The 12,954-nt window shown below is 40.8% G+C and overlaps 1 pseudogene; it reads left to right on the top strand.

Moving 5' to 3' along the window:
• Positions 4,329-12,954, top strand: part of LOC104720603 — a 16,328-nt pseudogene continuing 7,702 nt past the window's right edge.

Below are 12,954 nucleotides of genomic sequence, written 5' to 3' on the forward strand. Positions count from 1 at the left end.
CACCTTCTCTTGATATGATATGACCCAAGTACTCAATCTGTTTCGGACTAAAAGAACATTTTTTCTGATTTGCGAATAGTCTATTATCCTCCAAGATCTTCAACACTGCACCCAAATGTTCTTGATGTTCTTCGATTGAGGTAATGTATACTAGGATGTCATCGAAAAATACCAGTATAAACTTTCGCAAGTAGGGTCTGAAAATTGCGTTCATCAATGATTGAAATGTTGTTGGGGAATTGGTTAATCCAAAGGGCATAACCAAGAATTCATAATGACTGTCATGTGTCCTAAAAGCAGTCTTCTCCACATCGTGTTCTCTCATCCTTATCTAGTGGTATCCAGCTCTCAAATCCAATTTAGAAAACACAGTGGATCCATTTAACTCATCCAATAGTTGATCAATCATGGGTATTGGAAACTTATTCGGTACTGTCACTCTGTTTAAAGCTCTATAATCCACACAAAATCTCCAACTTTTGTCCTTCTTCTTCACTAATAGTACTGGACTTGAGAATGGACTGTGGCTAGGTCTGATAATCCCAAAGTCTAACATTTCTTTGACCATCTTTTCCATTATCTCTTTCTGTGCGTGTGGATACCTATAAGGTCTCACACTGATGGTGTTATGTCTTTGCAGTAGAGTAATTGAGTGTTCTCTTCCTCTAATTGGAGGTAGGCCAGATGGAACATCAAAAACATTGTCGTATTTATTCAGAACTGTCTGAATCTCCTTCTCAAGCTGCACTGAATTCGATTTACTCACTTGTTGGTTGTACAACTCCACCATAGCACCTTTATTATGAATCGTGAATCCACCAGACAGCGACTTCAATGACATTTTAGAGATGAGTAGGTCAGATTCTCCTCGTATTGACACCATCTGACCATTGTGAATAAACGACATCTCATTCTTCTCCCAAATCACTCTACAATCTCCCAGTGTTCTAAGCCAATAAACTCCAAGTATGACATCGATCTGTCCTAATTCAAGAACAATGAAATCAGTGGTGAATTCCAAGTTCTGAACAGAAAAAGTAACTTTCTCACAAATCCCTATCCCATTCACCAAAATGCTGGTTCCCAAAGTGACATTTAAGTTTGGGTCCTCTCTGCATTTGAGATTCAACTTCTTTACTGTAGCAGGGGATATGAAATTGTGGGTTGCACCGCTATCCAACATAATTACTATGTTATTTTTGCCCATTGGTTCCACGCTTGGCTCTTCTTACTTTAGTGGTGGCAGGATCAGAAATCCCCCTGAAAGATTGGAAAGAGAGTGCCATACATTCACCCACTGGTTTCACGCTAGGCTCTTCTTCCCTGTTCTCGTCTAAAACCTCCACTTCAAAGCCATTGAAGACTGTCATCACTCTCAGTTCTCTGTTTGGACACTTATGGTCTTTTGACCAAGGTCCATTGCATTTAAAACAAATAACTTTTCTTCTCTTCTCATCCAGCTCTGCATTTGTGTTATGTCTTCTAGGTCTTTGCTCACTTCTGTTACCGACTTCTCATTAGACTGTGCAGAATCGGTAATAATAGACTTCATCTTCCAGGTGTTAGCGTTAGATTGAGAATTACTTCTATAATCTTGACCATGTGGTTCTTTGTTCTCCTTATTAGCTAACATTAGCTCCTTCTTAACAACCCTCCTCATTATAGTGGACTCCATTTCTCTAGTCTCTGCCACCATCTCTGGAAAATTGCGCAGCTTTTGCATATGCACAAGTTCCTGCATTTTTGGAGTCAATCTGTTGAGAAATATACCTTCAAGTTTCTGTTCATCAAGGCCCATCACTTGAGAAGATAAATCCTCAAACCGTTGTATGTAATCAGCTATGGATCCCGTTTGTTGGATACAAAAAAGGCTTTGGCTTGGCCCTCTAATCTTCAAGTTCCCATATTGCAACATTAGAGCTGACTTAAACTGCAACCAACTTTCAAACTATCTAGTATTAACCACCCAGTTATACCAGCTCAAGGCTTTTCCACTGAGATTAACTGAAACCAATGCCAACTTCTCTGCATCGTTATAACCACCAAGTCAAAAAAATCTCTCGACACGAGCAACCCAACTGTACACTCCAGCTCCATCAAAAACTGTCATTTCTACGTTCTTGAGCTTAGTCACTCTAAGCCCAGGCCTAATACTGCTAAGGCATTGTTCCGAGGATAGTAGACGTACCTGATTTTGGTAATCATGTGATTGTGGTTCCCTCGCATGACTTGGTCCTCCGATCTCTCGAGTTGTTTCTGTTCTGGGTAAAGAATTGAGGATCATGTCTAGTTTCCTCCCAAGGTCCTCCAATTTCTGATCGCGAATCTTCATATCATTTCCCAAGGACTCAATCTTTGATCCCATCTGAGAGCTCATCGATTCAAGCCTTTCATTCATCTTACTTCCTGAGTTTTGCATCTCGCTCAATTGATCGTAGATGTCAGCTAGTGACGCTTCGTGCTGCTCCTCCGCTGATAACTCTCGCACCGGTGATAATCCCATTGCCAAAACCATCTTCACGGATCAATTCTTCAATTTTCAATCGAAATCCCCAAATTCACCAAGAATCCTAATTCCTCAATTGCGATTACTCCGATCTCAGTCACGACTCACCAATTGATAAGAAAGAAACACTTCTTCTTTATTATCTGTAAACGTAACAATACAATTGTAACCATAGAGGTCTCTAGACGCAGCTAGACATTACCATCTCCCTCAAAGTCTCATACAACTCTGTTACATACAACTCACATAACCGTCTAACAGAAAACTCACAATCTTTTATATTGAAATTGACTAACACGTGCGAACCTCCTTCTTGCACGTGTGCCTCAAGCTTCGTTCTTCCTTCGTATATACACTCTATGTAGCCTATCAGTTCTCCTTTCTCCTGGTACCGAGATCCCGAGGGTGAGACTTGAGGGTGGGACAGTATGACTCGAAAACGGGAGGTCTGAGAATGAGATCGGTATAGCTTGAAGGTTGCGACCTAAGAGTAGGTGAGTTGGAGGTAAAAGTGTCAAGCACATGGAGATAAGAAGTGTGATTGGGGGTTCAATCTCGGATTTCCTGTTGTGATCGGATGCAGATCTGAGGGTTGATGGGGGTTCATTCTCGGGGTTTCTGTGTGTTGACCAGGAGGGTCAGGTTTATGCTGGCCAGAGGGGACTAGAGTTGTGATAATTGGGAGAGTCTTGTTTGGGTTGAACTAAGGATTGAAATTTCAGTTTAGAAATTTTATTTAAATTGAAAATTGAAAACTTCACCAAAAAAAGTCATTGTTTTGTCATTAACAAAAAAATATCATAACATCAAATTAATGTTTGTTAGTAGCCCTTTTAGCACGATTAAGGGACATGTTTAGTTTGGCTGAATCAACGAAATATAAATATCAGTAATAGTTGATGTGAAGAATGATGTACTAAAAAATTCATGTTTTAAATTACTTAAATCTAAATATTTTTTAAGGGAAAATCATATTTTAAACCTTCAAAGTGTCATTGAGTAGCACTTTAAACCTTGAGATATTATATTTTCACTAACACTATAAACCTTTAAACTGTTTTCAATAACACTTTAAATCTTACTTAAAACAAACTTTCATGTTTGTACCGCCACGAAAATTGACGGAACAGTAATATCTGTCAACGTGAAATAGTTAAACAATATTGGTTTGATTTAAATACTTATTTAATTAATTTAATTTAATTTAATTATTTATGAAGATTGATAAAACATTAAAAATACATCAAAGCAAAAAAAAATGAAGAATCAGAGGTAAGGTTAAAACATTTGACAAATGATTTGAAGCAGCAATATATTCAGAAGATTCATTTGTTTCTAATAAGAAGTCAATCGATTTGAATCAGAATCCAGTGGAGATGTATTTATTAAAAAGATTAATAATGTGAAGAGTAACGTCGTAAAAGTTTTGCCTATAATGAAGACGAATACAAATTTATTTTTTTATCTTTTTATTTATTTGTAAAAACTAAAACTAATTAAATTTTAAATTAAACCAACATATTGTAACTATTTTGCGTTGATGGATATTATTATTCCGTTATTTTTTATGGCGGTACAAAAATGAAAGTTAGTTTTATTTAAAGTGTTAGTAAAATCATTTTAAAGATCTATAGTGTTAGTAAAATTCTCACGAGGTTTAAAATGCTGGAGACACTTTGAAGGTTTAAAACGTGATTTTTCCTATTTCTTAATATATTTTGACATTTTTTGTTGTGTAAATACGCCATTTTCTTGTAAACAATCACCTACACTGAAAAAAGTTTTTATAAAAATTGAAGGATTCTTTGTGGTTAACCAAAGAATGGTGATTCCTTTAGATTTTCCCGCACCGTATCTTTACATAGAATTGCTTAGAGGATTCTCCTATAGAGATCCTGGAACATCCAACGGAACTGTTGTGATGGGTCGTGCGAAGATTCAGTTGCCTCCTTGGAGTAGCCATGGCCGGGGCGTGCGAACATCCATCGATCTCGTCGGTTTTAACGGTAATCGATATGTCGTGAAAAAGGGATATGTAAAATATTTAATGACAATTCATAAGAAAGTTGTTAATCATCGTCTTGTTCTTTAGGAGAATTAGGGTTTAAAAAAAAACAATTTTGAGTAAAAAATAGGAAGGAGAGTTAATTATCTGAGTCTTGGTGAAGAAAAGTATAACAGAGGTTAGGAGAAACGTATAAGTTCAACTCAGAAGGTGACTTGGCTCACACTCATCATGATGTCACTTTATGTTAATGATTAAGATCCTAACTCCTAAGGATGAATGAGTATAAGTAACTCACTGCTGCACTCACCATATAACCTCTAAATGATAATGCATGGTTTACCATTTTGAAGAGGATTGTAGGAGGAACAGTATTGATATGTAAAGGTAATAGGCAGTATAACGTTCAGATTCAATGATGACAGTGAGTTTGCTCAAATTTTGATGAGAGTGGTGGAGTTAATCTCTATGAGAACTCTGGCAATGAAGGGGTGTCACTCCAAAGAATGATACTTGTTGTTCCATCAAAGGAGCTCAAAGATTGCAATAGATAAGAATGGAGTAGTCTTTATTTGGTTTTTAAGGTAGCAATAGCAAATATCAGATTTGAGCGATAGAGAGTTGATTTGTTTTTTGTAAGAAATTTCTTGGAAACATTAATTTTTTTGGTTTGTCAGTCAACAGTTGACCCATTGACTAATTCGTTTGGTTTCGTTAATGGAATCGGGATCGTCTCCACGCCTGACCGGTTTTACTCAAAAGGGACGGTTTGACGACATGATAAGAAACGTTGGTAGGGACAACATCAACTTTGAGATTGTTGTAAATGTTTGCTTCATATGGGCTTATTTGGTCTGAACTATGAACTGGGTCTATATTGATGTGTAGCACATACAGGATCCGGGTTATGTAGCCTGCAGGAATGAACCAACATAAGCTCTAGGGTTTCACTATATAAGAGAAGCTAGGATTGAAGAAACTAGATAAGCACAAGCCGAAGAGCACACACTAAAGAAGCTGGTGGTACCTTGGTGGCGGCTATAGGGAAGGGCGCTGTACAGGGCAGAGAGCATGCGTGATAACTCTCTAATTTACATGTTTTAAGCATCCTTTTTGTCCATATTCTTCATTATATTTACCCTAACTTTAGCAGTTTTAGGTCATTTACTATAGGAATTTGCATTTAGGCCATTTAGGATGTTGCATTCTTGCATTTGCATATTTTGGATGAAAACAGGTGCTTTAGAGCCTAAAATGGAGAGAAAAAAGGTCAAATCCGAGCATGTACCCTAAGGAGCTATTGAGCAGGAAGAACAGTCTGAACACCAACCCGATCGAAGAGGATCCAAGAGCAGGAAGAACAATCCAAAGACCTATCCGAAGAGCACCCCGAGCTCATCCTCGACCACCTCATCGAGCAGACCCTCGGGCAGGACTGGGAAGCTAGGGTTAATGGGTTTCCATATATAAATCCCCCCTCTTCTTCCTCTCGCCTTAGCACGCCGCAGAAACCCAAACCAAAGAGCGAGAGCTTCTCAGAGAGATTTTGAGTGACTCAAACACTTTTCCCACTGTTAGGATTTATTTTTATTTCTTTTTGCATTTTCGATTCTATACTCTTCTACTCTACTCTATTTTTAATACAATGCAATTCTCATTTATCTATGTTTTTGTGTTTCTTTCCAAGAGATCTGAGTAGTGAAGTAAGGTTTCTAGGGATGAGATTGACGATTTTGTGTTCTTGATCGGTTAGGATGTCTTAGCTTGGATGTTTATGTTTTATAAATTCCCTTCTAGATTGGTGTTCTTAAGGCTATCAACAGACCGAGAGGTTGAGATTAGATCTAGGGCATTTTACCATCAAGAGGTGTATATGAAATGCTTGAATAAATCAATGCTAGAGATTTACTCACTTAGCCTAAGAGATTAGATGAGTAAGGGGTTTATTGACAATAATGAATCGGTTTGTATTGCCTGTTTGATCATATTTCTCCAACGAGAGTTGGGTAGGGGAGTGATTAAGGTTGATTGTTTCTATCACGAGAGTGTTTTAACAAGATTTTAGAGATTCATTGTCTAGGGAATATTTGCTTGAGGCATGTAGGACTTCCATACTGGTCAGGAATGCTCAGGGGTCGATAACCCCATCCTTAGGAGCTTTCGTATTTTGATTGTTTACATTTTTATTCATAACTCGATCCCTTACCCGAACAGGCACACAATCACCTGCTTCGAGTATACCTTCGAGTTGTTCATACTCGTCTTGTTTACTCGACCACCCCACGCGATCCTGTACCCGAATGCTTGCATCGAGTGCATAAGTCATGTGGTTCTTGTTTATTTACTTTATTTTAATTATTTTAGGATTGTTAGATAAAATCCCAACTATTGCTTGGCTTGACTTGCTTGTCTCTGATTGCATCTTATCTGCTAGCATATCAACCATTTGGATTGATAACCCTTTGTTCTACAACTGCATAAGGAATTGATACCCTGGGTGAAAATCCTACTATCAATTTGGCGCTGTTGTCGGGGAAGCCCAAGAAGCCAACCCTCTCTATTTAAGGATCCTCAACCTCACAACTTCATAACTCCTTAAGTTTTCTCTAAACCCTAAACTCTTTGTTTTCCAAACTTCTTCCCTCTCCAAAGAAATCGAGTTTTTCAGTCTTTCTGAACTAACCCTATTAATCTCGAAGTTTAGCTTTTTCTCTTTTCAAGGATTCAACAATGGCTCCAAAGGTGAAGACTTACCAAAAGAAGGGGAGCAGATCAGCCTCTGCCGCTGCTAGAACTGGAGGTGATACCGCCGAAGCTCACGATTCACAAGGAAGAGGAGATGTTCCGCATTCTCAACCATTGGCTGGACGTTTCGCATCCCCAACCCGATGCTCAACCCGACCGTCTACCCGTGCTGGCACTCGAGCACCTGATCGGGTAGATACCCGAGTTCTCTCTCCTGACCCAGTAGAAGTTGCAATCCGCCGATCTCCTCGACCTAGGGACCTGTCTATGTCCGAGCGAACCGTTACCGACCCGATGGAGGTCGATTTAGATGCAGAAGGAGGAGAACCGGAGGAGATCCAAACCTCCAGGGTGAGAAGCAGAGCTGCGGTTGCAAGGGGGAAGAGAACAGCCTTTGAAAAGGCTGAGAAGGTGGCTGAGAGGGCGGCTAAAGAAGAAGATCAAGACACGGAGGAGGAGAGCCGTGACTGAGAGGAGGAGCACAGAGAACGCCCACGCCTGGCTTCGAGGAGGCTGAAGCAGAAAGAGGTGGAGACTCCGGCCAAGCTCTTCAAGGTCCTCCGCAAGATGAACTTTGTTGGTACCCGCTATCCCCACCGAGAAACAATGAAGCAATTGGGCATCGCTAGAGATGTCGAGTTCCTGTTCGACATGTGCCACCTGGGCCAGATGATGCGAGCCAACCTCGAGGCTTATGAGGAGGATACGGTACACTTCCTTGCCACACTGCGGTTACACTTCTTTGAGGACCACCCGACCCTACTACCCGATCGGGGGATCAGGTTCATCACTTTCTCCGTGCGCAACAAGGAGTACCGGCTTACCTTCAAGGAGATCGGGAAGCTGTATGGTTTCAAGGCTGGGAGTGGAGAGAACATGGAAGTGGGCAAGGAGGAGATGAAGTCCCTATGGCTGACAATAGGGGACAAGCTTCCGTACAAGTCTACAAGCTCCAAGTCTGCTCAAATAAGGAGCCCTGTTTTGAGGTATTTTCATAAGTCCCTAGCTTGCACCCTTTTTGCTAGAAAAGAGACTGGGAATGTGAATGACCATGAGCTCCAGCTGCTAGACATTGCCTTGTGCGGAGTGTTAGACAATGCTAGGGATGGTACACCGCTAGTTGGACATGCTGCGGACACTAGTATGGTCTTTGTGCTGCTCGATCATTTCCTTTACCTCAAGTCATGGGCAATGAAAACTGATAGAAGAGAGGGAGCTGGAGAGATCTCAATAGGAGGATTGGTCACATCAATTTTGGTGGCCTGCGATGTGCCTTTGAAGGGAGTAGTTCATGAGCCGAGATGGCTAGACATCGACTACCTCACCTTGGCGATATTCTTGGCTTATGAGAGACCAAATGATATGTTCTTATTCAAGTTCGTTCATCCAGCAGTCAGGGCTGCTCAAATGGTTTTGCCCAACGTCGTGTGCACTAAGATCCGGCTAGGACAGAACATAGATTTCATGCCACCATGGGAGGAGCTGTACAACCCCGAAGGTGAATCCGAAGCTGACCAGAGAGAGTCGACAGGGCAAGGACAAGGAAACAATTCAGAGGACTACGATTTTGACGAGTATGTTTGCTCTCAAAAGCAACCTGTTGGAGTGAGGGAAGCCAACAAGAGGATAGGATGGTTGAAGAGGATGAACAAGTTTTTGGCAAAGAAGGTAAAAGACCTCACTGGCTCAGTGAAGGTAATGGGAGGACAGATCAAGGAGCTGCAAGACAAGGCAAGTTGTGCCTCAGCTCCCAATTCGGCTTATGCACCCACATGGATGGGGAGGAGTGGAGCACTGGAAGGAATCCGAGGATTAGCGCCTCCAGAGCCCCACAGGGCATCCTCCTACAAGGCCCAAACAGAAGAGGATGTCACCAGACCCGATAGATCGCGGAGAAGCCACTCAAATGCCTATCTGATGCCTAACCCGATGGGGTACACGATGCCCTATCCGATGCCCCAGCCGAACACCCAATCGGGTGACCACTCAGGTACTTACCCTCCGCCTTACCATATGCCATACATGATGCCATAATCGATGCACCCTACAAGCGGCTATACGGGTGACCTTTTCGGACCTCTTCCACCATACCCATCGTACTATCTGATGCCCTACCCGATGAACTATGCGACGCCTTACCCGATCAACCCCTCAGATGCTGGTATGAGCAGGTCGTCCGTGCGCATAACCGAGCTCTCTGATGAGCAAATCCCGGCACCTGCTGAAGCCGGTGACGACCTTGGCTACACATTGGCGAGTATGGAGGCTGCTACAACCTCTTTCTTCACCAACCCATGAGGTACCACTTTCATCCAAACCATTGTTAATACCATTGCATTTTATTTTGTTTCATTTTGTTTGATTCTCAGATTTCTTTTTCAGACTTTTTAAGTTTGGGGGAGGGTCTGAGAATTTATATAACATTGTGTTTTATTTTTTTATTTCAAATTTTTGCATGCTAATTTTATTCATTTGAGTCTGCATCTATTTGCATTAAAAAACACTAAAAATTTGAAAATTTTGAAAAAAAAAAAGAGTGGTCATGTAGTTGCGTTTTCATATTAGGATTGAGTCTAGACTTCTTCATATAGGATTGTTGCATATGCATTTTAGGTGACAATGATTAAAACCACCTTGTTTAATGCCAAACCTTAGGATTGAAGCTATAGCCCTTAATCACAGTTCATTGTTGCTAGATCAATCTTTGGAAAAAAATGAAAAATCTTTGTTTAAAACCTTGTGTCTTTTGAAATCTTCCTCCACTTGCTTGAACATTGAATCATCACTATATTATTTTACTTAAACTGAACTTAAATTGTCTTGCTTATGGAATTTGAATACTTGCTCATGGTAACTCTAAACTCGGGTTAGCACTCCATTTTTACCCATCTTTTCGTTTAACCTGATTTGTTTTTCTCTACCCTTGAACCCCAAACCTTTCTTTCAAACCTTGTTGTGAATTGATGAGTGAGGCCTTTTCATTGTGCTATAGGTTGTGAAACCTTGAGAGTATTGAGAACGACAAAGAAATGGCTCTTGTTTTAGCTAAGTTTAGAATCATTTGGACTAGCTAATAGAATCAGTCTTGAAAGATTGGTGGTTAGCATGATTATTTGGGGTTGGGTTGAGGAATAAAAGAGAAATTAAAGAAGAAAGTCCCTAAGGTCTGATTCAATTAGCTCTAAGTCTCTAAATAAAAAAAAAAAAGAGAAAAAGATCTTGCTATAGTCTCCTAGAAAAGAAAAAGAAAAAAAAATAATCTAGGAATATTATTAGGAGTTTAGCAAAGAAAGAAAAAGAAAAAAAAAAGAGAGAGAGCTACATGTTTAAAGTTTAGACCTTAGGGATTATAAAAAAAGGAGTTAAAATCAAGAATATGGGTAGTATTATTCTAGGGGGTTTGATAAAAAAAAAAAAAAAGAGAAAGTGAATGAGAAAAGGGTAGATTATCAAGAGTTAAGCTTTGTATGCCCTAATTGTTCTCAATCTTAGATAGTTTTCGCAACTGTCTATCATTCCATCTTTTGAGAGAAAACCACCCAAAGATATTGTTCGAAACCACCATACCAAAAAGCCTTACCCTTGAAACCGATTGAGCTTGATTCACCTTCCACTTGCAAGAATTCGCCAAATACTTTAATGAATGTGAAAGAGATGTTCTTTGTAATTGCAAGTCTTTACTTTTAGTTGGAGGATTTACTAGATCGATGCATGGTGATAAACATAGAAAAATATTTGCAAGTATCTTGATTGATCTGAGCAACATTAAACTATCTTTAAGGACTATAGCTTGAATCTTTCGCTTAGCTCAAAAGGTTATGAGTCCCATTTTTAACCTCTTCCTCCTACTTCCTTGCTAGAGGACTAGCAAGATTTAAGTTTAGGGTCTGATAACTCTCTAATTTACATGTTTTAAACATCTTTTTTTGTCCATATTCTGCATTCCAAGAGCAGGAAGAACAAGAGCAGGAAGAACAATCCGAAGACCTATCCAAAGAGCAACCCGAGCTCATCCTCGAGCACCTCATCGAGCAGACCCTCAAGCAAGATTAGAAAGCTAGGGTTAATGGGTTTTCATATATAAACCCCCTGAAACAACCCGGCCCGTTTTTTTTAATAAATACAATATATATAATTAAGCATCCCATACTACTTAATTAACCAACCCAAACCACAACTCATCATTAAACCAGCAATAACCATTAAGCACAGCGGGAACATACCAATAATACAAAACCAATACATCATCAATACAATAACACTCCTAACCAATCTATCCAACAACCTAGCATAACTCTATCCAAGGTTCCAACATAAACAATGTAACCACCAACACACAAACGAGACCCTAGATCATCCTCCTCCTCATCGCCACGATTCCACGTCACATACATGCACACCACAAACAACAATTGAGATGCATGAGTATTTGATAAACACTCAGTGAGGCAATCCTCCCATCTACTAGGCTATACACACAAGCAACTGAGATTCCTCATGTTTACCAAACAACAAACAAACACAACAAACCAGGAAAATCACGAATCAGACAAGTTGGTGTCGACCGACACCAGAGTGGTCTCGATCGACACTGGCCCAAACATGGTGTTGACCGAAACCAACATGGTGCCGATCGACACCGACTCCGCAGTCGCGTTCTGCGCAAAGCCAATCGTCGAATCTCCGTTTCCAATCATCTCCAATCCGCTCCAAACTCACCCAAAAGGTTCAGGAACCTATAACAACCATAACACAACCACCACAAGCAAGAACAACACCACAAAACACAGCAAATCAATCAAACAAAGGATTCTCAAGCTTAGATAAGACATGATCATGCACTCACCTCTTTTGGAGGAAGATTCTAACTCAACAAAGACGAATCCAATCCTTAGATGCCTTCTCCTTTATTCTTAGCACCAGATCTCCACTCCACAACAACAGATCACACCACACAAGCCAAGAATCTCTCCAAAAGCCTCCAAACTCTCAAGAACACCTTTCTTCTCTCTTTTCTCTTAGAACGGCCAAGACAACCTCCTTCTACGACCTAGGTCGAGTTTTCCCTTATGTACATGGTTTAGACAACCCAATCAAATCAAACCAAACCAGAAACGACAATTAAAAACAACCTGGTCAAACCAAACATTGATGTTGTCGATCGACACTCCCCTTGGTGTCGATCGACACCCCTTCCCAATAACCAGAAATTGGTTCGCGGGTGTTACAATTCTCCCCCTCTAACAAAAGATTCGTCCTCGAATCTGCAACACACCGCCACTAGACGGCAAAACTCATCCAACCACCGCCGCAACGGTTCGCACCATCCAACCATATGGTTTGCCGCAACCATGACACCACTGGTCCACACAATCCTGACCCCACCGGTCAACAAAGTCCTGACCCCACCGGTAAATCCAAACCATACTCTCCCAATCATCACCACTCTGGTCCCCCCAACCAGCATACACCTGACCCTCCCGGGCAATACATAGAAAACCCCGAGATTGAACCCCCACCAACCCCGAGATCCACATTCGATTACCATGCTTATCCCCACGTCCTTGACACTTTTGCCACCAACTCATATGCTCTTAGGTCGCAACCTTCAAGCCATACCAATCAAACTCTCAGACATCCGTCTTCGAGCCATACCGTCTCACCCTTGGGTCGCCATCCTTGAGATCTTGGTACCAGG

Source organism: Camelina sativa, chromosome 10, assembly GCF_000633955.1.
Source record: "Camelina sativa cultivar DH55 chromosome 10, Cs, whole genome shotgun sequence".
Lineage (NCBI taxonomy): Eukaryota > Viridiplantae > Streptophyta > Magnoliopsida > Brassicales > Brassicaceae > Camelina > Camelina sativa.